The sequence below is a fragment of the Colletes latitarsis genome, chromosome 10 (genome assembly GCF_051014445.1).
Source record: "Colletes latitarsis isolate SP2378_abdomen chromosome 10, iyColLati1, whole genome shotgun sequence".
In the NCBI taxonomy this organism is placed as follows: domain Eukaryota; kingdom Metazoa; phylum Arthropoda; class Insecta; order Hymenoptera; family Colletidae; genus Colletes; species Colletes latitarsis.
This window is the reverse complement of record NC_135143.1, coordinates 21,333,589-21,360,472: the sequence shown is the minus strand read 5'-3', so window position 1 is coordinate 21,360,472 and position 26,884 is coordinate 21,333,589. Positions and strand designations below refer to the sequence as shown.

The following is a 26,884-nucleotide window of genomic DNA, read 5'->3' as shown; positions in this document are numbered from 1 at the left end:
AAGAGTACAATGAAGTAAGTTACATGGGGCGTGAAGAAAGGTAAAACGAAGCGGGCAGAACAACTCAAATGAAACAAGAAGAATGAAATGAATAGGATACCTTTCTCTTCGTTGTGTTGCTCAATATTAACTACTGGTTATTATTAGTTGAAAGAAGGGAATCGACTTTCATATCAATTGAGTGTGTTCCGAGGAGTGGGATCCCTATATTAACTTTAGAAATATTTCGCTATCGGTACGCCTGAACGAAAATGTCTACCCGATTAATATCAGAAATTTACATCGTACGATATTTGCATTGCCAAAGGAAATTTGTAATCAAACCAGTTCGAGTGGATCGAATTGGCGAGGGTTAAAAATAGTTTTATCTATTTTAAACTCAACTTCTTCAGCAATACCGGATATAGATCGTTCGTGCTTTGCAAATTTGGAGACCAGTTTAAAAAATGTACTTTCGAGAAAAATGACTTTACAGTTTCAGGAAGTATTGAGAGATAAATATGTACAGTTGTTCGTAATTAATCTCCTATTCCAGCTCGTTGGGAGATATCTTTATCTTTCAACAGTTTTGCTAATAAATTTATTATACAGGGTGTTCGACCAACCCTGGGAAAAGTTTTAATGAGGGATTCTAGACGCCAAAATAAGACGAAAATCAAGAATACCAATTTGTTGATGGAGGCTTCGTTAAAAAGTTATTAACGTTTAAAGTTCCGCCCATACTGAATTTTTTTCTCGAAAATGCGCAAGATTTCGGGGGTATGTTTATTCACCAAAAATGGTTGTAATTGACCCCTGCAACTAAAAATAATTTTTCCAGAACGATTTGAAATTTTTTTTTTCCCGTCGAGAAATTTCACACCTTCTCGAATTTTTTTCTAGAAAGTGGGTAGGAATTCGAGGGTATGTCTAATGACTAAAAATGATTGTAATTGACCCCCGCAGCTGAACATAATTTTTTCAGAACGATTTGAAATTTTGGAATTTAATTGTTAATAACTTTTTAACGAAGCCTCCATCAACAAATTGGTATTCTTGATTTTCGTCTTATTTTGGCCTCTAGAATCCCCCATTGAAATTTTTCCCAGGTGTGGCCGAACACCCTGTATAAAAACAAACAACTGTGATGAATTGCAACGATAAAGAAAATTGTACGAAGTGCCTTAATATTTTTATCAACGCAGCTTCGCGAATTAACGGAATCGATTGACAACTGTCTGCATCGTAAAATTATGAAATCGAAGTTGCACTAAATACCATTCTTCGTTCAAGATCAGCAAACCATACACGGCGTTAATCGAATTACGTGTAATATTAATCATTATGATTTACATGGAATTCCTTAGGATAATGTGAATGGTTTCGAAACAATTTCAATGAATATGTCGAACGTTCTCTGATCTAAGGAGGTCGGGAACAGTACGCGAGATAGTTCATATATAGGGTGAGGCACTTGACTTTACTACTTTGGACCAATCAAGTAAAATGGTCCATATACGTCGGACACTGTTTATATCAACCTATAAACGAAATATTACATACGTCGTACTTACTACCCCAACCTTACTTGTTGCTTAGCGACTATCCCCCCCTCTTGTCAACACTATGCAATTAACAAGGCTTTCATCCGATAATAAAGGTTCTACGATATAAAAGTTTGTAAAATTATGTTCTGAAATGGATAAAACTGTGGGAAAATATTTGGATTAATAAGAAATGTGCTCGAAAACCATCGATGGTATTTCTCTCTTAATTTAATATACTTAGCTTAATATTTACATCCCCTCTCATAGTAATCACGTTCCATCTGAAGATTAATTCCCGACGAACCATTAAAGTTTTATACGATCAAATACTACGCGTTGTAAAAAACCAGCCGCGTTTATTATTTCGGAAGTCGGGATGGTAAATTCACGTTCCCATATTTACTTCTATAAAAATTTATAGTTCCTATAAAAATAAATTTGTTCCACGATCCACAAACGACCTCTGGTAATTTATCTGGTAACAGATAAAATCGATGGGTCTATCCGGTGGTCGCCAGCGACCAAGTTGGAAACCCTCGTCTATTCGGCGATAAAGTTGACCGTCTCACCCTGTATATTAAAAGCGATCTTGCCGGTCTTAGACAAATTCCTGCAGCCGGTGCACATAGCGAGTACACGCGATCACCTCGAATATACATATGTATGTAAAAACGTACGGTCGCTAGAACGTGAGAGTAGAAGCCTTTCGAAACGACGGCTCTAAGCACATTCCACGGGATTGTAATCGTGGCGTTTCTCGAGTGATTAGTGAACCAGCTTCTCCTAGGTTCTCTGTTAGCCAGGTTCTGCTCGATCGACAGCCAGCGATCGTGTTCCAGTTCCGAAGATATTCGAGGCATGATTTTTTTACCCCCCTCTCTTTTGCATTTTTACGGACTTCAAAGACACCGTCCTGTTTTTCTCCGTCGACGATTGTTCGCTGCGCTCGACCTCCGTGAGGTTTATCATTCTTCGTACAATTTGCAGTTCGAGTTCTTCTCTTCGTCACCGACGGTTGACGTTCAGAACGTTTAGTCAGAATCAGAATCAGTCTTATTAAAGTTAACACAGACATTATTAATAAAGACTTGATACAGAGAAGAAGAAGAGATAGACTGGTACAAAAAGAATAGAATAGAAAGAGCGGACTGTTGAGTGTACGCGGTGAATTTAAAATATAGAATTAATTTCTAATACAGACTTTGTTCTTGGGCGAATCATTAAACGAACCAGGTTCGAATTTACGATGCGATGGAAGGGCCTGATTTAATCCTCGTGTCAAAAGTATTTAAACTGGAGCATACAATAGTTATTTACCGTCCGTTTATTTTCATAACACCCCCAAGTCTGTCTTCCATTGAGTGAACTTAAAAGTGACATTTGTATAAAAGCAGAAATCGAAAGCATGCTAAACAGTTCAATCGCGAACGTAAGTATACCTCGATAGAACTATAGACATTTTCAAAATACGTTTCCACATAGTGTAGAAACGCAATAGCCTTTGCAATAAATTTCATGTTTCATCGCGCGCTTGTCGCACAAATGGAAAATGTGTCAGTGAGAGGATCGAATAAGCGGCGTCGTACAAATGATCTAGATTCTATTAAACCGACGCCAGCAAAGATACCGACGCGATACTTAAAAAGGAGTAGTGAATCGCATTAGGTCGACGCAGAATCTGGTGCGATGCATCTCGAGCACCGCTATAATCAGACGTGACATACTTCTTTGAGAAACGGATTACAATAATGATTTTTAAGGTGAACGTCGCTTGGAAAAATCCTATCATAAGAAGGGGTAGCAAATTTCTGAAAGGTAATTCTGACACATATTCGTAACGGCAGACACCGAAAGTCGGTACCTGGAAAAATTCCCCGGCGTAATTGATCACCATCATCGCCCTCGTAAAATGCAACCCTCCCCAATGAGTGCGCCAAGGGCTTGACAATGGGTACTCCTAGTCACAATTAGTTCCGCTGATTGACTTTTCTAACTACTGACGATTACCAAGTGCTAGTACTTCGAACGATCGCTGTCGAATTTATGTACACAGAAACAGTGGCAGAATACAAACGAAATAATCGTGCCACCGACGTTGAAACTCCTTCGAGAAAACGGAGGGAAAATTATTCGGAAATTCGAGATCGAATCCCCGGAGATCCTTAATTTTTCTCTCGCCTTATCAACGCGTAACCGTGAAATCGCACCATTTCTCCTCCGCCGTTACCAAACTCGGGGCAAGAAATCGTTCGGTGGTCGTCGTTCGTCGCAAGATCGCATTAATCGTGGACACGATAGCGGCGTTTTTTCTCTTTTCCCGTGCTTCCCTACTCCTCGCACTTCATCTCGGTGTGTCGGTGTCGCGAAGAAAAAGCACCAGCGGCCAAGTCCACAGAAAGAGAGAGAGAGTTTCAGCGAGGTCAATGAATCTGATCTGGAAAACGACTGTTGGTGGCTTCGTTCGTGGGAGCCAACGTAGGGAACTACGCAGCCGCGACCTCAAGGCCTCCTCTCCCGGAGGCGGCAGCTTCTGCTTCTTCTTCTTCTTCTTCTTCTTCTTCTTCTTGTTATTCTTTTTATTTTTTCCCGGTCCCCGCTATTTAGTATCGCGATGCTCCGCGATCGTGTATACGCGCGTACGTGTATCGTATACCGGCGGCTTCTCTGCGGTGCACACGCGGCTTTCTCGCGTTCGTTCCTTCGGTTTTGCTTTATTTCCTTGCCTTTTCCTTGTCGTTCTACCTACTTGCCACTTTGGAAATCATTAGTAGGGCGCTTTCGAGTACAATGAGCGTTTAACCAGCGTGTACCGTTCCCGACACCCGAAACGGATAGTTGCACTCGAAACAGAGTCTCAGATTCTCGTAACTTTTTAACAAAGCGTTCGAATCGCTATACAAAAGTGACCTAGTCCTTGACAATAGCAACAAGTACACAGTAAGAAGTTTTTATAAATCCATCGAATCAGGACCACCTAAAATTTTCAATTCTTTTGAGGTGTCTACAATCTTTTCTTGCAAACCGGCTACTGTAGCGTTTGGAGGATGAGTATGCAAGCGTTTTAAGTAAATCTCAAACATTATCTATTGGATTCATAAGGACGAATAATATGGAAGAAATGTCTTTATTGCGCCGTGATATTGCTCAAGGATCCATATTATGAGCAATGACAGTATGAATGGGATGGCTTAACAGTTTTTGCACTTATCGTTATCCGAACATTGTTATTGTTTTAGCTTCGAGTCGGCCAAAAATACTGTCCCCGCAGCTTTTTCTTCCTGGTGAGTAATCGAAGATCGCGTGGCGTACGATGAGCACGTATCGAAGGTGTTCGCGCGGGGAATTCCAGAGCATGTTTGCAACATGTTTGGCCGGTGGCCAAGGAGGTTGGAAAGAAGCAGTAATAATCGGTACGACCAAAAGTTCGTCTGGGTCGTTGTAAGAAGTAAGACTTTGGCGATCCGCCAGTCTGCCACCATTCCTAAACACCAGTCCCTCATACTCTTAATCATAAACACCTGTCTTCGAGGTTGAGTAATGAGTCTGGACGACGCGATTTCTGTTTACTTTAAGACTTCTTCCATCGTGTTGTGTCTCTCAGCGGGTTATTATTTTTCTTTCTGGACAAGCGATTTTTCACGGGCGATTGGCAGGATGGAATTAGCACACTTTCGCGTAATGCAAACGTCGGTAAATTCACGCCCCATAATACATGACGTCACTTGCAATTTCCTAAAGGTTTTATCATAACGGAGATTATCGCGTGACTTTGTTTTAAAACGGCTGCGACTTAATAGTTAAAACTCGCTCAAAATGACGGAATACTCGTAAATAAATACTGTATATTTGATTTCCTGTTTTATTTGGTTTAATTGTTAAAATATTTGTCAAGGGTCCGCTTATCGGGACGATAATGTTACAAGATGGCGATTGGAAATCGATTCACGCGCGCGCCAGCGATTCCAGGGGATAAAAGTTTTGGAAAATGTATTCTTAAATTCACTTTCTGCGCACTTTTGTATTGCATATGCCCACTGTCTGTGCGGCGCTCGGAACGATGAATTTATAAATAATTCTTATTGCGCTTTAGCGCGCGTTTCCGTCGTATCTGCTTGTTCTTTTCGATACTTGACAACCATCTACACGATACGAATATTCGATCGATCAAACTGAATATTTAACACGTCGTAATGTTATCCATTTTACGAACGAAAAAATTCGCTTTAACGTACCATAAATTAATTGTTTTTATTAATCATGGCGCGTACGAAAATAAATAATTTCATGGAAATATTTTACGCGGAATAAATAGCATATTTTTAAGAGTCTCCGATTGGTCCACTTCCCTCTTGTCTTTCTAGGATTGATTGGGATAAGACTTACACGTGGCTCGAACTAATCAGAGGATCAAGTGGACCTGTAGCCATAAAAGTTTGAGAAACACTGCTGCTAATGGCGTATAAAGCACTTTTTACCCTTGAATCAACAATTACTCGATTACCAGTAATAAAGCACTTGTGTGAATTACAGGTATCGTAGGTTTCACTTGGTGATCGTGCTCGTGTGAGGAGGTTTAACGTTACCCGCAATCAGGAACGGATACGCGTTACAAAGACGTTCTCAGGGACAGGAAACAATGAGAGCAGTACTCAGATAACACTTTAACGTTTTAGTGACATTATCAACATCATATTTTCTGGCCAAAGAAGTACGTTTATTTTTGGTTGAAAGCAATACTTGGTCGTAAAAGTCCTTCGAAGATTTGGAGGAATTTTTACATTACGAAAAGGTAAACTGGTTGTAACGTTTTTCGATACTGACTTTGTTAGAACACTGATTACATTATTTCTTTCGCGAAAAACCTTCTAAAATTGCACGATAAAAAGTTATCGTCTGGTACTCTGTATAGATAAATTTTGTATGTAATTTGAATTTCATGTCGCTTAATGGGAATTACGATCTTTAAGTTTAATTGCAATTACACCGATTCCCGCTTCTTTGATCAACATTTCGAGACACGAAATTGAAATGCTCCTGATTCTATTTTGCTACGTTATTTCGATGATTTGCTGCAATTTCGTGGTACAATCCTCTAAATCTTTCGAACATTCGGAGCGCGTAGATCGCGATCCTCTCACTTGGTCAAATATTCCGCTACAGCTCGTATGATTTGCAGCGATACTTTCTCGAGATTGCCTTCTGAAAAATGAATTATCGCGCTAGGCAGTTCAGGCTCAGGTGTATACGACACCCTAGGCAATAGGTGACTCCCATACCAATAATAATTTTAATTCTAAAAATAATATTTCTATTTCTTATATAGTTAAGTGATTTTTTAAATATTTCTAACTCGTATACTCTAGATACTATAAATATCGAATGTGCAGATATAGAACGAATTAACCCTAGAAAATGTTTGCATATATTTTACGAAGGACAGAGCATTTACATTTCCTGCTACAGCTTCTGGCATTAAATCGTGTTGGATCGAAACAGAATTATTAATGGAGATAGAAAGGGGCTGCGAAAGAAGCTTTGTACCACCTGATACAATTTTTTTCAGAGACTCTGAGATCGAGTTTATGCATTGAAAGTAGGCGCCCCCTAAAGCTCGGCGCCCTAGGTTGGTGCCTATAATTGGAAGAATGTCTCTGAGGGGTATACTCGGTTCAAATGGATAGATGTACAAAATACACGAGGCTTCCATAAAGCTGCGACAAAGTTGAAGATGATAGAAATTTTATGCAAAGAATAAATGATAAACAATTTTTAAAAATGATTAAAATCACATTGAGTTTGCGGCATTAATTTTATCTTATGAGGTTTTAGAGACATTAGAGACCAAAGTTAGCCCTAACGCCAGGTAGGAAAGAAGTTAATCGCAGGAACACCTTGAAACGTCGTAATTCTGTAGCATAGAAAGAGATATTGGATTGGGGGCAATGCGCAGAATGTTGCACTTCGAGATGATAAACATGCCGACGATAATTCCTAGAAATTAATTAGCAACACGCGGCAAGCTTGACCATTCACTGGAAATCTATAGAAACATCGCGTCGGCAATCTCTGAGCGAGCGTTGGTAAGATCAACCCTAGTTAATTACTGCGTTCGCGGAATGTTCACGAATAAAAATTCCGTAATATCGATCAAACGAATTCCTCGGGGATAGGAAGTCTTTGTGGCTACTGTCCATTGAACGGTTTAAACTTCGCGGTCGGTGACCAATAATTCTTAATATTAACGTAAATAACGTCTAATAAATTAACGTCTTAAATACATAGGTTGCTTTTAAAATAGTGTCATTAAATTAAATTGATTATCGAATCAATCGACTAAATTGATCGACGAAAGTAGGTGAAGAAAGAGATTATTTTTAATCTTATGGGTGTATATCTGCGGAGGCGAATGTGGCACTCAGTGGCCAGTAAAAGTTAAAGAACCCTGCGCTGCCAGAAGAATCTCGACGACCGTTGGGATCCCTCCGTCTTTTTATGCCTATCTCTAAAAAACACGAACCAAGCAGGATTTCTAAATCCGTCCAACGACCTGTTATATTTAGCCGCAAATGTATTTTTCTCGCAGTCTGCTAGCGTACGTTTTTTCCCTTTTCTGGATGGATCCACGATCTCGTACGGATTTATTCCGTTCTTACACGAGGAACAGGAGGCAGAAAAAATAAAGAATATGCCGGGGGGCCAGGTGAAATCGTACACGTTGTTCCTGACCTGGGCACAACATATGAAATGTTGGTTCTCACTAAATCACGATATTTTAAATAAAATTGCCTTGAATTTGATTTAATATCTTAACTGCCATAGTGGTTGGCCCTTCAAAATTTTTAATAATGTCATTGATATTTGGAATACCACGAAATAACAAGTACTCCGTTTAAATATTAAACATTTCGTGGCTGCACGCGTCTATTACAATCGTACGTAATGTTCGGAAGGAATAATTCATAACCAGAAATCTTGATCTTCTGTTTGTTTTCATTCAGAACTTTTTCACGTTTCTGCGGTTGCGTTTCGCTCTGCCCAGTCCCAAATTGTTAACGGGCGCGGAGGCAATACGACGTGGTTCTTATAAGACGCAATAAAATGAGATGGATGTGGAGGGCTCCGCGTTCTTCAGGCTTGACAAAAACATTCTTGCCCGGTGAGCTGTGAACCCGCGCCCTCGGGACAGGCGACTTTCAATATTCGTGTGCATTGAACAACCATTACTATATAGTGTGTTACGTTGTGTGTATGCACGTGCCTCAAGACTTTTATGCCGTACACCCAGAGCTAAAATTCTTTCACGTGGAAATATTGGAAAGGGAAAACGTATCCACCGCTTTATGAAGAATTAAGTCTACCGCGTTTCAACGGGATCTCTCGAGCGTGGAAAAAATGATACTGGAACGCTCTCCAAATGCCACGAATCGCACCTGAACATTTCAATCCAATAAATGATCCAATTTCCATATTTAACACTGGTAAATCTTATTTTTTGCTGCTTTCATTGCAATGCTTTCTCATATTTCCATCTCGTGAGAACAAATGCTCTTGTATTTATGAAATAACAGAGCGTTTAAATTACACAGACTATCGCATACTTGAACTAGATGACTATATCTCAGGTTATCAGGAAATTCACTGCAGGTTAGAACATAAAATAGAGAGCTAGTTTGATGGCTTTTTTGTTTTGTAAGAAAGTTCTGCGCCATAAGATACGTGTAGAGAGCATAAATATTTATGACCATACGAAGAATAATATATTAATAATGACACGCGTGTATCGTTAACACTTAAATAGTTACGTATACGTGTACACGTACAATAAACGCGCAGCATGCCCGTGTGCAGTTTATATTATATTTACCCTGACTCGCGTATTTTTCGATTTACGTCGGCTATCTCGGAACCAATTAAAATGCAAGACCGAGGTACGACTGTATCTTATTCGTACTTTTTACAAACTTAATGAGCTTGTAAATTCAGTCGAATGAATCGTTTAGCGTGCACTATTTAAGTCCGCGTATCAAATACGATTACGGTCTAAATTAAGCCGGAGTTCCATTTTTTCTCGCGTGTGCTATTATATACTTCGGTGGAATATTGTGCTTAGTTGTTTTACTTAATTGCTTCTGTAATAGTCGGCAGTAATATAATTTTTTAGATTGTGCAGTTTCCACGCTTCGCCGAGAGAGTTCTTTGTGTACACTGACCGGCGTGGATTCGTTCCGTCGAAGGGGCAAGTGCTATCCCCACCCTTTCCCGGCACGCTTCTCGGTCACGTGCGCTAAGTCGCTTGACAGCTGCGCGACACAAATGCGCAAAATCATTTTACCGCCGACTGTACGATCGAGCGGTTCGATGCCTTGCGAAATATCTAACCTAATCCAGAGCAACTTCTGTGCAATAGTTGCATAAATCGCTATAAAATAACCATGTTCAGCCAATAGTCGCGCGGCATTTAAAGCTTAAAATACATTATCAGCGTAACGAACCAAAGTATTATTTATTATGGTTAAATTCGAACGACAAACCGAAACGTTTGTCAAAATCTTCGCTTCGCCCTAGGAAGATTACGACAAGTGTTTTGATGGTCACGATACAGTATAGTGTTTCGAATCTTATTAAGAATGGGCGAAACAATCGACACTGATATTTTTTCATTTTCGACGTTTCACTTTTACCGAGATCGTAATTAATTCAAAGCTACGCGGACTATTCAAACCATAAATATTACATTATGTAATTACTATGATTACCGTTTCTCGTGTTAAGCAACGATAGATCGTTGCGCGTTTTTCTTACGCCGTTAAAGTAAGCGGCGTAGAAATATTGACTCTAAGAATTCTCCAGTTTCCTTGTAACATTAAGTAATATTTATGGCTATCGTGTGTAACAGCGGCCGGGACCTTGGGACCAACTGTCTCGCTTTGGTGCCATCAGCGAAGTTTTATATAAACTAATTAATCTGTCAGCAGTCGGCGTCATAAAGCAACAACGTACGTATGTTACTCAACTATGCGGTTGTTCGACCTCAGAGCATATTCCTGCGAATCGTCTGATGAAAAAAACAAAATTGATTTGACAAGTTGTCTATTCGTTATTTAATAACTTTCCCCGTTAAAGAAATTGTGTTAAGTTCGGAATAAATGAAAATCTTGACGGCCGTTGTCACGTATACGTGACTTTGCTAGCCACCATGTCATCATCCATTCAACTCATTACGTTTATCGAGGCTCAAATTTTAAAGGGAGAATAGAAATATCTGAATTAATGACTAAACATAAATGAAATCCTTCGTCGTGTGTACAAACCCGAAAATGATTAATTCCTTGAAATCATACTGTATCCAGAACTTAAATAAGTCGAGGAAAAGAAAGGATTAAAGTCGAAGCTGGGGAAATTTACTAGCATGCCAACAGTTTGATAAAAAATTCACGCAAAACTGACTCGATAAATCGTTTGCTTTCGATGTACATGCGTACGTATGTACATGCATACTACTGATGACTTGGTCAACCGCATGACGAGAGCTTGTTTCTAGTTCGTTTGCCGGAACCAGAAAAGAAAATTATGTAAATTCTTATCAGCTATATGGAGCGTGTACGATAGTTTCAGGTTGGACTTCGATTTTTGAAAATTTACGCTCACGTTTTATATGTTTTATAAATTTACTTCCTGTTCGACTATAAAAATAATTTTGTTCTACGTGTAAATATTCTTACGCTTAAATAGTTCGAACACAATATAAAAAACATACGAATACCTTCTTGCGCGAAACTATGATTCCATATCCTTTCTTGAAATATTAATAATCAATCTTGGAACGAGACTTTTTAAATTGTAAGTTTCAATTTTTAATTTTATTGAATAGCAATATGTGATATCTTCTGGACCAAAGCTTCGTTTTCCACCGTAAAAATTAAAAAATATCGATTATGAAATACATTTTCCTATTCTCCAACTACTGTAAAACTTTGATGATTACATAAGGAACCTCGTTTGTTTTCTTGCGTTCCCAAGTAGAAAGGTTGATTGATGGTCAAGCGAATAAGGTCGCAGGTAGAAAGAAAAGGTATTGCAGAGGATCCTCTATTGGATCGGTTATCTCGATACTTGCACGAATTTCCAACTCCGTTTTTCTGCAATTATCAAGGTTTTACCGTACCTCATTTTATCTAAAACCAGACTGACGTCTTCGCGGTAAGTAAATATTACGGGAGAAACTCGACTCTGTCGCACTATTCAGTCTTAAATTAACTATGATGACCGAAATCATGCCATCGTGTCACGGTCATTACTTCTGAAACAGGAACACTCAAACGAATAAAAGTTTTTGTATCGTGGCATATTAAGTAATATATAATAATGCATCGTGAATTCAGCCGATTCGTTAGAAATTCTATGAGGGATACAATTATTTATTTACTGTTACACAGAGCGTTATTTACATATAACGTTCCGTATTATTCGAGAAAATTCTAGATCCGACCCTGTCGAGCAGTTCGATTTAATGACAGCAGCAAACTGGAATCGATGAAAAATCAATGCAACTCCTTCAGACACGCTCTGATAGACTTCGACGCCGAGTCTCTCGCAATTCGACGGCTCACCGACGCTATTAACGCTTTCTTTTCTGTATTTCGAAGCCGTAGGTAAAGTTAAGGTTCCCGTATCGCGGTGCTGTTGCTAGACGAAGTCAATTAAATTGTCGAATACTACATAATTACACTTTGCTTCGTTCGGATACAAATCAACTGTTTTGTTTGAAAATACGATTGCGATGCAAAAGCGTCGATGTAAAAAATGGATCTAATATTTTACGTCGCGTGTAATAAAAATCGAATTGCCTGCTTACGTTTCTAATTTCTTTTTAATTGAATGATTTATTCGTAGGGGTCTTTTGAAAAATCGTTGCAACACGCGTTCCTTTTACGATCGTTTGGTACCGGAACGGTGTCTATCATTGTACTATCGGGTTTGGATTTATCCACATCGCGTTCCGGTGCATTGAAGAATTTAGAAAGTGACCGTAAAAAATTGATTCGAAGGAATTCGTCTCGGAAGAATTGAATCCAGGCGCGCGAGGTTGCGGATGCTTCGCGCTCTTTTTTCAACTCACTGCGAAATCCTATCCCGTGGCACGTGGTGAGATCGGAAAATTTTTCTGCCATTTCCAACGCACGATACAACATTTGGTCACAACGTGTTACGATACATTGATACGGTTGGTACGATTGATTACATCACAAGACCTAGATAACTCACAACTAGAACTCGTTTAAACGGCAAATTTACTGTATATCTTGATATGGAAAACCTAAAAGAACATTTCCGTCATATTTTACTCTATTATTTCCGAAAAGTATTTAGGGAAAGCATGGAAGCAAAGTCATTATTTTATATCTGACTTATTCGAGCAAAGCGTTTCGAGTACCTGGATATCTCCCCTTATTGAACAATCGTGAATATTTGATTAATCGAGTCAATATTTATAATTACGTAATCATTTTTTGTTTTTATTTCTACGAAGAAGGGTTTTAACTAACGTTGAAGTATCGTTTAAGAATATACTAACGACGATAAATTCAGGATCAACTTTCTTTGTTTTTGCACTTCGAACTTTAGTCAAAAGAAAAAAAAAGAAATAGTTATAACTACCTCTTAGCTGTATCTGATTAGCAATTGCTATTTATTAGCATGAGGAATAATGCCTTGATAATCGTTTTATGGCATCATCGAATTCTTATGCTGTGTATTTTATGTAAGTTGAGCGATAAAACGAAGAACTAAGAATAAGCAATAAAATCTGATGCGCACATCCACCGATGGGAAACTTTCCAAGCGGTGGAAGTTACTTCTGTATTCTACAAAGTAAGCAACAAAAATCACAATACCAAGCAGTCGGATACATTCAAATATTTAACAAATTCTAAAAGCATTCCTAACGAAAGCGAGAGAACACGCTGTTAAGAATTTCATTTGATCGAAATTGATCATAGAATATATCGATTGTTCGCTCTATATCTAAGAAGTCTAATCGTTATCGTATCGTACTGCGATAAAAAATAACATTTTTCAACATTTGCGCATGCAAAAAACATTGCTCCGACGTTCTCCTTCATTTACTTTGTACGTAATACGACAAAAGACGCAAGAAATGGCACTCAGGCGCCATTGTAAAGCGGAGAATGTGTTTCCACTAACAAGAAAGAGTTGTAAAGGCCACGGTATAATAGAATCGCCTGCGTGTTTGGAATAAGAGGATTTTCGAGTTGTAACAGTACTATTAGCAACACGAGGAAGTAGAGTTTTCGAGTTGTCGCAGGTACCAACAGCTCTGCGAAGAAGTAGAATTTTAGAGACGTAACAGTGAAAAGAGTAGCGACGCATGAGACGCTTATGAAACGTCGCTCGGCTTGTTGATAATTATTGCAGTATCTCTTAATTAACGGGATGGCCAGTGATGAGTGTTTTATGAGTTCGTGGATGTAAATTGTCCCGCGATAATTACTCTAATACACACAAATTGGCTTTAGTGGTACACCTCGTTTTGGGTTATCTTGGGTCAAAGAATATCGTCAACATGATCACCTATTCGAATAGTCCTACCAACGACGACTTCTAATTGTACAAACGTGCTTATATTATGTGCTACAATACAGTACCGACATCTATTCCTCGATAAATTATTTTATAAACAACGTATCTTTTATTCATAGACTAATGAAGACGGAAGTATGAAGAATAATATTCTTGAGTACATAGACATTCGTAATGCTTATAAAAACAGTATTCGATCACTAATAATTATTCGTAAATAATTGTTTGCAGTACTTAATTGGTACAACATTTCTTTTCAGAATATTTTTTAAAATTACGCGTATGGACAGAAACGGAAAAACGACAAAACGTAATCGAACAAAATGGTCAATTGTTTGATCAACCCAATAACTCGTTGGCCAACCCAATAGTTTCAAGCGAAAATGTATTGTGAAAGAAGCTGATAAGATTAACTTTCGAATACGAACGATACACCTACCCCTCGAACGCGTTATTGAAAAGTAACTTTTCAATGTAAAGAAAAAAAAAAGAGTTTAATTGATCGTAAGATTTGCATCAAGACGCATTAGCGCGTGACAAAGAGGAAAAAAAGGAAACCTATAAATGGCGCCGATATGTGTTCGTCGACACAGTTACTAGGTTAAAGACACTCGGCGCGCAAGGAATTTAACGGTCCTGATTACCGCTCGTAGTTTCAGCGTGCATAATGAATTCCAAGTGAATTCCTCGTTGCCACGATTACGAAAGCAACCCTAACTCAGGGTCAACGAATGAAGTAACACCGATGCGCCGCGATCCAGGGTCGCAGCACGCCGCCTACCGATTCATTTCGATCCGCTGCCATAAACGCTGGCCAATAAAGCGTTTCCACGCGTGAACCCTCGCGCGTGCACACCGGAAGAGAACAAAAAGTGCAAAGAACACAGGGGTGAGACAGAGAGGAGGAGCAAAAGGGAGCGTTGCGAAACGCTGTTTCTACGGCCTTTTTCAAACACCCGGGCGTGGTAGCGCTGTTAATGGGACACGCGCGGCCATTCGCGCGTGAATTACGGAAATCGACGGTGACAACTCGAGGGGCACGTTGGTGGTGGACCTAACCTAACCTATAAGGGGAAATCGCGAACTATAGTTCTACTTTTTTTTTTTTAAATTAATTTCTTTCCGTTCTTTTCTTTTTCAATCAACTATGGTTTCTTTGTCGGGTGGCGAGAAACGGTTCCCACGCAAACATCTCGGAAGCAGACATTTCAAAGGGGTTCAACGAAAGAGTTATCGCACCACGGTGAAAATTGATACCGAGTCGTTCAATCTCCTCAGGCCTGCTGTACATCGTACTGTACAGTGGCCTTTGAGATTATTCTCATAACACGAAATAAAAAATTCCATTCATCCGCGATCGGTCCCTTTTTAAGCAGTTTTTGTGACAATTAGTAGCATCTGTTGAAGAACAAATAGTAGGTTGGTAAGAAAATAACGTCGATCTTCAAACTCCAATTTCAGATACAGATATTTTAATGAATTATTTACTCGTTGAAGCAAAATGGAGTAATTATCTAAAATATTTTACCAATTACAACCTCGTTAAAATTCAGGAGTCTTATCCAGATTTATTTTATCTTGAGAATTAATTTTTCACCTGCATAATTTGTCCACATTTGATGATACAAAAAAATGCATCATTCTGATCAGTTCTAAGGAAGCACGTAATCTGATGTCAACAGTTTTTTCTTCATACGTGTACGTATGGAGAAGATAGGAAGGTTAACTTCGTTTTTTTTTTTAAGTGGAGTGATATGTTTTTTTACGATGATCTGTGGTTAAGGGTCGTTGAACGCGATTAAAGGTCAAGTACAATGGAAAATAATTTTCTTGAAAGAACTGATAGGATACTTCCGTGTCTTCTACAGTTGTTGGTACACACATATATTGTTTTTGTAATCGCTATACCGATCGTAAAATGTAAACAAACACTCGATTACGTTGTAAGCTTCATATTTATCAGCATCCATGAATACTATTATTAGTCTATAGTATGCAAGATTGCTGTCGTGGATGAACGTATATGACGATAATTCATCGTACACAATAGCTCTATTATATGTGGTTATGACAATAATTTCATTGTATAAAATGTTCACAAATTTTGCAGTCAATGTAATAAATGTCTCTCGCGTTGTTTTCTCGTAGCGAAACATAATCACAGTCATAAAACTGTGAACTCGTGCAATCGTGCCGGCGATATGACCCACTTCCGGTCCAACATGAGATACAAATCACGCGCGTCCGATAATTTCGTATTTGTTACACTGTCATTCAAGTTCGTCTACAATTAATTAACTAATTCTACATAGCGACTTCGAGCGAGCCAAATTTTTTACGTTTATTTCTTATTATTACGTATTACACAAAGTATTAAAAGCTGTACAGATAAGTGTTTATTTCCACTCAAATCTCAGACCTGAGAAATTTTCATGGCGTCGTATTAAATATGTAAAATATAAATGATAAAATAAACGATTATAAATTGAATGAAGTTAAAAAACGTAAAGAATGTTTGTTGTAAATCCCTCGATACAGATTCTATGGAACAAAATGTCGAACGAACGAGCAGGCGAAAGTTCGACGAACACTTAAGAAGGAAACAAGTTTACATATTTTGCGATATGGAGAAACGTGCCGAATCGACCGATGGCGGGAGATATTCCAAAGAACTGGCAGAAGAGTGACACTCGAGTTCTTTTGCTTTATCTCTTGTATCAGAAAGGTGCTGAATTTCCGATATAACACTCTTTTGCGATCAAAGGTTCACGCAAGATACGGAAGAGAAAAGACTTGATCTATTTTCCCTTACTTTTTATCCGTCTTTCGCATACTCTTCAAATCCAGGTTTCAAGAATTTTGCATTATTCCGTTGGTTACAATATACTTGCTCTCTCCTTTCTTCTAAAATATTACTTCTACTTAATTCTTTAGCATATTTTTTAGTATTTTGTGAATAATGTTCCGTTATTATTATTATTAACATATAGTATTTTATCAATACACTGAACACACTTCGATCTTTTTAAAAATAAAAATGGTATAATTGAAATATTAAGTGCATCGACCTGGGTTGTTCATTGCACAATAATTAATTCTATAAAATAGCATTCGATCTCTATTGTTAGAGTCGATTGAATAATAAACTTTAGAAAGCGAAACGTTTCGATCGTTCAGATGTAAAACTACGATAGGCCGAGGAACGGTCTGTTGAAACAATTATCCGTGCTATTAAGTCAATGAATTCTTTCACGCGATAGCCGACCATCGATTCGAATCGAATTGCATGGAAAAAGAGAATTATACAAAAAGAGAACATTCGACGTTTGGCGAGGTACGGTCGAGCCATTAAATACAACGAATTTTGCGAAAATTTTTAGTTCGAACAGGAGTGAACCGTAAAGTTTGCCGTAACAAATTACCCGATTAAATGGCGTCCGTTTGATCCTGCGCAACTAAAATACACGTTTTTATTACCGCTATTCTCCGTTGAGCGGTCTAACGTGTAAACAGCCGTAAATTTGTTGGCTACCCGCTGATGACTCTGTCATTAATGATCCTGCATGTGCCTACACTTTATCACATCACGGTCACTTTAATCTTTGGTGTCAACTCGTTCAACAGACGTTCCTCTTATTTTTGAAATACGAATATTACCGATAGCGACGAAGTTTCTTCAATTAAAACGGAATATATACTAGAATGTTGCAAACAATACCGCTGTAAAAATTAATTTCGACTTATTTTGATATGCACAATTATTTTCTGAAAAGTATGTAGTATTTTTATATAATTTTAGTTTTAAAATCTCACAGAACTACGCGTAAAAGACAAAAACATGTATCAGGTCGGTGATTCGTAACCTGTGACTGTTGATATATTAAAACATAACATAATATATTGATAGTGTATTAATATTACAAGTGTTTGGTAACTGGTGGTACAACCGGAAGGAGGACTCTTAACTTTGTGGCTCCATAAATAAAAACCGGGCGAAGTTAGATTAGGCGCAGTTAGAGCGTGATGGCCAAACTTATATTCCACCACGACCTATCTGATAGATAGCGACTGTTTCTTTATAACGAGAAAAGCAAGATAGACATTGCTAGTGTTCACAAATTATAAATCTGAACTGAGACAATAATTTATGGTTGGATCTGCTAAGTCGTGACATAGTCAAGTTTCTCGAAAGCCAAGCACAGTACGAAAAAATGTTATTCCGTATTTTTGGCTTATTTTTTAAAGTAGAATCATCCCCTTTCAAGTTACACCCCCAGTTATCGAACAATCTGTAGACACGAGGGTTAAAAGGCTTCGACTCTGATCTCGATATCTATAAATGAAACAAAGTCACAATGTGCAATGGGAAAAATACGTAAATTAACTTTAACGAAACACGTAGTCGTAAACAGACTATCGAGGAACAGGCATCGCATTTTTCGAGCAAAGTCCGTTGGACAAAAGCAATATTTTCGATGGAAAAACGTACCGCGTTATAGGAGTCACGTGATTCAAGGAGTGTTTACATCAAGACCCATAGTTTATCAAAATTTTTCAGACGTTATGCGACTGAGAAACATCGATGAAACTTTCCTCGTGCGTCACGTAGGTCCGGTTCTCCTCCGGTCGTGCGTACGCGTATGAATTGATTACCCAGCAGTACTTGCCTCCTTTAATTTCGAGTCCACCTTGAAGTTCCCGCAGGCAAAGATCCACTGGATTTTAATAAACATTTTTATTCCGAGCCGCCTAAGGCCGACCAGCGACCATATCCCGGATGCCAGAGCGAACGAAGGAAATTCCCCTTTTCCCAGCCTATCGGCGAACAGGTAAAAACCTGGCGAGAGAGTTCGCTTTGAAGTTACGCCTATGGAGTCATCGAGGGGGATTCAGTTGCGCCACGGTCAAGGTAAGAGGGTCAGCAAGGTGCATGTGCACGAAAATAAACAAAGGCGACGCGCGCCACTATTCCCGAGGAACGGGGCCCCATTGTGTGGAGCTCAGGTGAATCACGAACCGAGTGTGTATTTTTAAACCCTTTAAACCCTCGGTGTCTTTTTTAGCCGTTTGGGACTTCGACTCTTTTACGACGCTTTCGCTGCAACGGACGTGTTTCTTGCTTCGCGTCGAAACACGCGCGAATGGTTGACCCTACTTTGCACCGTTTGGGTCTACTACGTTGGAAACGATCCACGCTTGAACGTACAAAGGAAATCTGCACGGAAACGACGCGTGAAATAAAAGTTTTCAAATTGAAATTGATTTCTAACTCTCCGCGGAGAGACACGCGGTTGCTCGACGCGTTTAAATTGTTGAATTGTATTACAAAAATTCAACGGAGATCAACAGAACTCACTGGTTCGATCGCTGATCAACGCGTCACCGTAGCGCAAGAAGAGCATATGGCTACTATAAGGTTAAAAGTGATTAATTAGGGTTTATCATGTTAACGAACTGTTACATACGTATTATGAACACCGGTTTTAGTTTATTCGTGTCCACGAGTTTATTGAGAATATTCCAACGCGTGTATAAAACGGTGGAAACTGTTGTCCGGTGTATCCCACCTGTCCGCGAAGGGTTAATAACGACTTTGTCCGTACCGGTGGTTTAAATTATATGTTAAGACCTTGGTAAAGGCAATTTATAACGTTACGTACAGGGTAACCTTTAATTTAATAGTTATCGGAAATTGCTCGTTTCCTCGATAATAATATTGCGAATAATTAATCGTTTGGATTACTTCTGATAGATTATCGAGGAATTGTCGCGTCTGAATTGATGTTTGAGCCGGTGCATAGTCTGAAAACCGAGCATTCTGATAGACACGATGCCTAACGTTTGCCTAAAATTTTCTGAAATTTCGGGTTCGCGACGTTTCCGTGTTAGACGATCCATAAATGGCGCCAGTCTCGAAACGACGTAGAACACGGTATAGACGCGTACGTGCGAGAATTGATAAAAACGTAGAAGACAGAATTCTTTTAAAGATAGATCCGACGGAACGTGAGGGAACACGTGCGGCAGGGATCTAATAAACGTCCTTGAGGAATAAACTGAACACGACGTGTGCGATCGTCCAGCTTATTAAGACGAATTGTTAGAAGAGATCAAAGTTGTACGACAAATAGAATGGTGGCTGGTATCATTTACGCGTCTCGAGTTTATCTACGATTTTGCTTTTTGCTGGCCGTTGGCCATGCAAGAAGTCATCAAAACCAAGATCGTTCGACAGCTTTTTTATTTGTTAAAATATGAAATAACGATAGTTTTAACAATTTCATACTATTTTCGAGGCTTACGTGCAATCCTATTAAGCGCCCCAAGAATTTTGAACAATGGTGTATATATTTATACATTGTTTTTACCGTGTCGAAAATTGCGCGTGGCAAGGGAACGTTTATGCTCTGGAAACACGCTTCCAGCAGGAACCATAAATTATGGTTGATTTTCGAGATGGATAATAACAACTGCGAGCTTGAAGTTTTTGAAATAATGCACAGCTCAAAAACATTTACGCGTTAATTTTGGCTGGTTTGCGTGTTCGAGGATGATACAATGGAAATTTTGGTGGCAAAAGGAAGACAGCAGAAATATATGGTGAATTTATTCAATATTTAGTGTCAAGTTCCGTCGTGTTCTTTATGTTTCTCATATCTATTTATTAATGTGTCTAGAAGCGAATATGTAAGTACGTACTTTGTTTTAATCGAGAAATTAAAGATGCTTTGTTCGATAATTTGAGGTATCCTGGATATTAGAAGCTTAGTCAAATAAACTTCATAGTCTTGCAACTTAATGGCACAAATGTCGATGGTATTTTTTAAATTAATTATTTTAACAACGATTTTAACCTGAGGAATCGAACATTTCGTATGTTACAAGTCAATGGCTTCATTCTGAATATAAGATGTTTATTAAGATTGATGTCTACTTTGCCTTTGGCAACGGACTTTGCAGCAACCTAATATAGAAATGTGACGTTTAATTTGAAGAAGAGCACGTTCCATTTGAGTTCCAAACGTTGGAAATGGGTAAAAAATTGTATTCCGTGATATATCAGGCGTATCTTGTAAATTACGACAGCAATTCTCGCTCTTAAAGTTTGTCATAAATTTGTCTTTCAGGGTTAAACGTTCTTTCTGCCGTCGTTGTGGTATTCGTTTAAATAAATGATAACGATCTTTTCCCCCCGACAAAGAACACCAGCGACTACCAAATATTCGCGTCTAAAATGTTTCCTTTCCCGAAACCGTTTTGCACGCTTCACGCGTGAATTTTACGTATAAATCTTTCTAATATTCGAGCTCACCCTACTTCTTCGCTTAAATTTATCGCTGAGCGTGGAGCATCTGCTGTGGCTTGAAAGAAATCCATAAATCGTATAGTTTTGCACGTCGTGCGATAACAAGTTGAGCCAAGATAAGCCGAAATAACTCTAGAAGCCTTCAGTATCGATTATTATACAATAAATCAATGACGTTGCTCACGAGTGTCCTTCCGATCCAACTTCTTGCAATTTTACGCAAATATTACGCAGATACCAAATTATTTTCGAAATATTTCAAGAAACAATATTTTATTCGGTTAATGATTATTCTGGTAAAACGAAATAGGAAATCGATCGACTCCATTTTCTAAATTTCTCAATTTTAGCTAAATTTTATGCGTACGTTGTTATGCAAGCTTTTGAAATATGTAAAAGATTCGGCCTATGATCGTTTCATCAAACAGAAATATGGAAAAGGGTAAAACCAGTATTCGGTTCTTGACACGAGGGTTAAGAAGGGGTGGATTTTAACTATTCTATTATAAAGGTGATTGATATCTTGTAAAAAAATTGTCCTATTTTATATATCGTATAATTTTTAAATAAATCCCTGTATACACCTTGAACTACCCGCATTTCGAGTCGAGGAATCACGCGAAACGTTCGATAACAAGGGGAAGCAGCCCAAGATAAGCTAGACCGTAGGTGGCTTCTGTCTGTTTGGTCTCAATGTCGACGATCGTACCAACCCTCTCCTCTCCATCAACGTCCAGGAACCGTAAATATTATTCCCACCGGGACGAGGCTTTTCCTTCGATAATGTTGCCTCGCGCTCTGTCGAGTAATGCGCCCAACTGTCTGGAAAGTTTTGGCCGAAGGCCAAGATACATCGCGAGAAAGACGCTTTCAGTTTCTACGTCCAGCATCTTCTCTCGAGGTCGTAGCCGGCGCTGCTGATCGAGAGAGCTTTCATTCGCGTTTTCTTGTAGCAGCCTTTTTGCCTTTTCGTGGGCGCGCAGACATCTCCGGAATGTTCGAAAACGCGGCGGGGCTTTTATATTAAATCGCGGTTTCGCTTTATGCTTCTGGAACGTGACCCGAGGGGCTCGTCTCGCTACAAATTTCTTTTCGAGGAGTCCCCCGCCGCTTTGGTTTCTCCATTTTCCAACTTACTTTGCGTCGTCCACCAGTGACTGTAGGAAGCAGTGAGCGAAATATCAGGGAGGAAAGAAAGTGTCTTGTTTCCGTCTTGTCTTGGGACTGCTGTAGGGACTTTGTCAGTAAAGCAACTCTAGCCTATTCTAGAGGAATAAGTGGTCAGTCGAGTACTTGTGAGAGAGCATAGCCCTCTGCTGGCGTGTGCGGGAAGTGTCGCCACAATAGTGCGATAAATAATCGAACTAAACTTCCGATACTGTGACAACCTCCTCGACGAAATAATAGAATAACCGTCAAATGGCCAAGAAAAACTATGATCTGTTGACAGCAATGAAATCAAACCTATCATTATATTTTTAAAAAATTAGTAAATCTCTTCATTTTCTTTTTTAAGTTTAAAATTCCGTTTGTTTAAATCCATCAGTAACATCGATCTTAGCAACCCACTATTTTCGACTAACAAACACCGTGATACACTTCCCCACTAATTACGTTTAACACGACATGCTAATTACTCCGAACCTCAAGTAAATTATTAATTGCCTAGTACTCGACGAAAATACATCCCGTTGCCAGTCGCTGTTCTCGTCAGGGTAATTAGACGTAATTGAACAATTAGCAGACGAGCATCGAAGCCGTTTATATCGGGACACGATAAGACTTAAACCGACGAAAATTTCTCGCGCGTTTCAACGAGTTTGCTCGCGGATCGTGGATGAATTTCGATGATTACGTTTACGGTGATGTCTGCGGTAGCGTAATCATTATTGTTGCAAATTGTTGCGGGCACGTGAAAACAAAGGGGGCGATTGCGTAATCGACTTCATTGTTGCAATTACAACGCTTGCATCGGTAAGAGTTTCAATGAAAACGCGACGACTACGGTCAGTCCCAAAAGACCATATCGGCGATATCTTTCTTAAATACAAATTTATTTGTAAAAAAATTTGTTTCACGACTTGTTTTTGTAAGCTTGTTAAAATTCACAAATTCTATTCAAATTTATTTCCTTCAACGCCTTAACTTGAGAATTAATTTTTCTATTATCATAATGGTAAATCCTGTCACCCATATATGGGTGACGTGGCAGTCAAAGTCTTAATGCATACTATGTCAACCGGACAATTCTTCCAAACTGCATGGCAACAAATATAGAGATTCATAACACGGAATATTTAAATAACATTTATTGTGTTTCTATGGAAATATTTGAGGCTGAAGTTTCTTGAAATTTTACGTGTTTGCAATAAAATGTATTGTCGAATCAGGTTCCAATTGCGTTTATGTAGTTTTACTTTCACGTACGAGCGTACACCAATACCCGATCTTATCAACTTGCGTCCATTACCATTCCCGTTCGCGAAAACAATCCAGCTAAAACACCGTTTCGACCAGGATATTTTAAGCGGGCTGTTGTTTCAGCGAACAGGTCAACAGAATGTTCGGTGGTGCGCAGAACCTTTCGAACCGAGTTTTCAAGTACTTCATAAACAAATGATCGTCGTGCTCCTACGTCGAAACTATGGCGACTGGTTTTTTAAGCGAGTTACGGGAGACTTCTTGCGGCGAAGTCGTTTCGTAGCATTGTCTTGTTCGATTAGCCAAGCGGGAGATCGACAGGCCACCTTCACTCGGTGAAGGAGCCCGACTTTTCCGCGACCTTGAAGAGTTTCAGCATAAACCGTCGACAAACGGTGAGAAGGCGACGACTCACTACTCCATTACGATTCGCTAAAGGGCATTCTAAAATCAGTCGTAAGGTTATCCAGTGAAAGATACTATTGGCTATTTTTCTCCGTGCAGTTCTTGCAATTACGTCCTAATAACGTTAAAAACAAATCGTGTAGGTTTACTGATGAAAATTAAGAATCAAAATAACCGATTGAATACTATTGTGTATTCTTTATCCTTTACGGTGTGTGCTTGTATTAATTTCTAAACGAAACTGAAACAAAATGATCCTACATTTTTTAACTCAAGGTCGTTTCAAGGTCATAACATATAAAGTCGCTCAACCTCGATGTAACCTCAATTTTTTAATAGATAAAATTATTTTTTAGAAATTTACAGCAGCGAAATTTGCAGTCGATAGAGAAACGGTCAACTTAACATTAAGCCACGATATCTAATATTTGTTAAAATTTCTATGGAAACTGTCAGCAATTCTGGTTAAAAGCAGAAATTACCAGGCATGTAACGAGCATCGCCTTGATCAGCGCCATTTAGAAAAGTGCACAGTTCACGAATCTACTTAACTCCGAGTGAATTCAGTTCTCCGGATCGTAGTTGCCCGGAACGTAATTGATAAAACTTGTCTCGATTTCGATATAGCGTTAGTTAAAACTTGGTTTAACGATACCGGTTCGAAGTATGTACGTGCAAGAGGCGCTTAAGAAAGAAACGCAAATCTTGACGTGGCGCGCAGTCGACCGATATAGAAACCATCATCGAAATCCTGATGGGAGAAGATGATCGTCTCACGCGTCTAGGAGGGTTAACAGTCGGGTCAATTCATCAACTAAACCAGTTAGTCGGAAGAACAGATGCAATCGTTTGAACCGATAGCCCGTTTAACCGAATTATCCACGAACGATCGAGCTGCCCGAGCGCCGGGCTTTCTAGAAACAAATCTGGAAGATTCCCTTCGGAACGAACTGCTCGATCTCTATCAAAGGGCCTTCGAGTTGCCTCCGCTGAAAGAGAAATAGTTCCGAAAGGTAATTACCTGAATTCAAGATCGCGCTTAGCGAGCTTCGCCGGATGATTAAAATCGTAATTCGAGCAACGACCGACTTTGTTTTAATTAAGAGAAGGTAATGGGACTTTTACGGAGTTTCATTGCGATAGGATTACTTTATATCTCATTGTATTTAAATTGCCCATCGTAGTTCGTGTTTCTACCGATATCTTGCAGCGAAGACCGATGGGCATGCAAACGAGCAGAGTTTTTACGATTTAAAAGTAACAGTTTAGAATAGGAGATTACAATATATACATGAATTTGAATAATTAGAATGATACTCATGGTCCGTGTACAATAATACGTGCCCATTAATATTGCTTTTACTGCCAACCAATTTCCATACTTGAAACGTTTATAAGAAAATTCGTTCTTTGTGTTTACTTCTGTCGAATCGTTCCGGCTTTCGTGTCTGACATATGGCGCAAGTGTTACGATTAATATTCATGGTTGTAATCCGTGAAGTAAAGTGTTATTTTTATATCTAATTATAACGGAATGTGTGTTTTTTTTTAGACGACTAAAAATAAAAAAGAAAGAGCTGAACGGTTATTTTATAGACTGAGAAATTAATATAAAATAATCGTGTAATAGGCAAACTCCAAAGCTAAACGTTACTTCTCTTTCCTTCTCAGTTTCTATTCAACTCGACCAAGTACAAATAATTCCTGTTTCTAACTGTTCCGACAAAAGCAAACAATCATAATGAGAACGGAAGCGTGGAGAAATATAGGTCGTGCAACTGTTTTATCTGATTCTCGGTTTCTTGGATCTCCGATTAGACGTCAGGTGAGCGTAAGTTATAATTAAAGCTCCACGAGGAAAAGCGACGAAGGTACCGAACTTTGGCCGCTTTAGCGGCGCGTCGCGTCGCTTCGAAATTAGAATTCAGTTACCTTTCACGAGAGGCTTTGGGACGAAGTCGATGACTGGCCACGGCTAATGTGATTTTAAGAGGACAGAACGAACGGTCGCTTTTTTACGAATCTTTCACTTATTCTTCGATTCTACCTTGCTGTCACGTGACACGAGACCGTCGAACGCGTCGCGCACGGGTTGTGAAACAGTGTCAGTGGCCGACAGCCTAAGGCCACCAGACCGCTTTGCACCGAGCATCGTCTCGGAGTGATTTAAGTATCGTTCACACGAAAAACAAGATCTTTGATCTGATTAACTTAGTCTCTTCCACAGAGACTCAAGCTTGACATAAAGTATCTTTCGCAACACTATTTTACGTTCAATGTCTCCAGACGACGTTAAGTTTTCCCCCCCTACTTTCGTATTGTATCTAATTTTGTGTCGGTGGTTTGTAAACGTTTGTCCTAAAATGTACGCGGCGTCCAATATTATTTTTCTATTAACTGTTAGTATATTCTGAACAATTTGACATTATTGGACGCGTTAAAACGTGACCCAATTTCATGCAAAATTTAATAATGATAAAATAAAAATTCGAGCACAGCAAAATTGGAATCTGCATTTCATTGCACTCACGAAAAATTATGCATAACCCTGTAATTTCTTTATGTTCCCTTTTAAACTTCAATCGTTGTCTCTTTCGATTCGATCAATTTAATTTTTAAGTACTTC

At 39.0% G+C, this 26,884-nt stretch overlaps 2 protein-coding genes across 3 annotated transcripts in view; both read right to left on the bottom strand.

Moving 5' to 3' along the window:
* Positions 1–26,884, bottom strand: part of LOC143347096 (uncharacterized) — a 58,143-nt gene that overhangs the window by 16,021 nt on the left and 15,238 nt on the right. Inside the window, exon 1 of one of the 2 annotated variants that reach the window (XM_076776004.1) lies at positions 11,692–11,772. The exons of the other annotated variant lie outside the window; for it this stretch is intronic. The gene's annotated coding sequence lies outside the window, so the exon portion shown is untranslated. Of the gene's footprint in view, positions 1–11,691; positions 11,773–26,884 lie in introns of those variants that run through there. 2 annotated transcript variants of the gene reach the window in all.
* The window catches only part of LOC143347107 (protein CDV3 homolog), a 167,911-nt gene that overhangs the window by 139,897 nt on the left and 1,130 nt on the right, over positions 1–26,884 (bottom strand). The window lies entirely within an intron of this gene.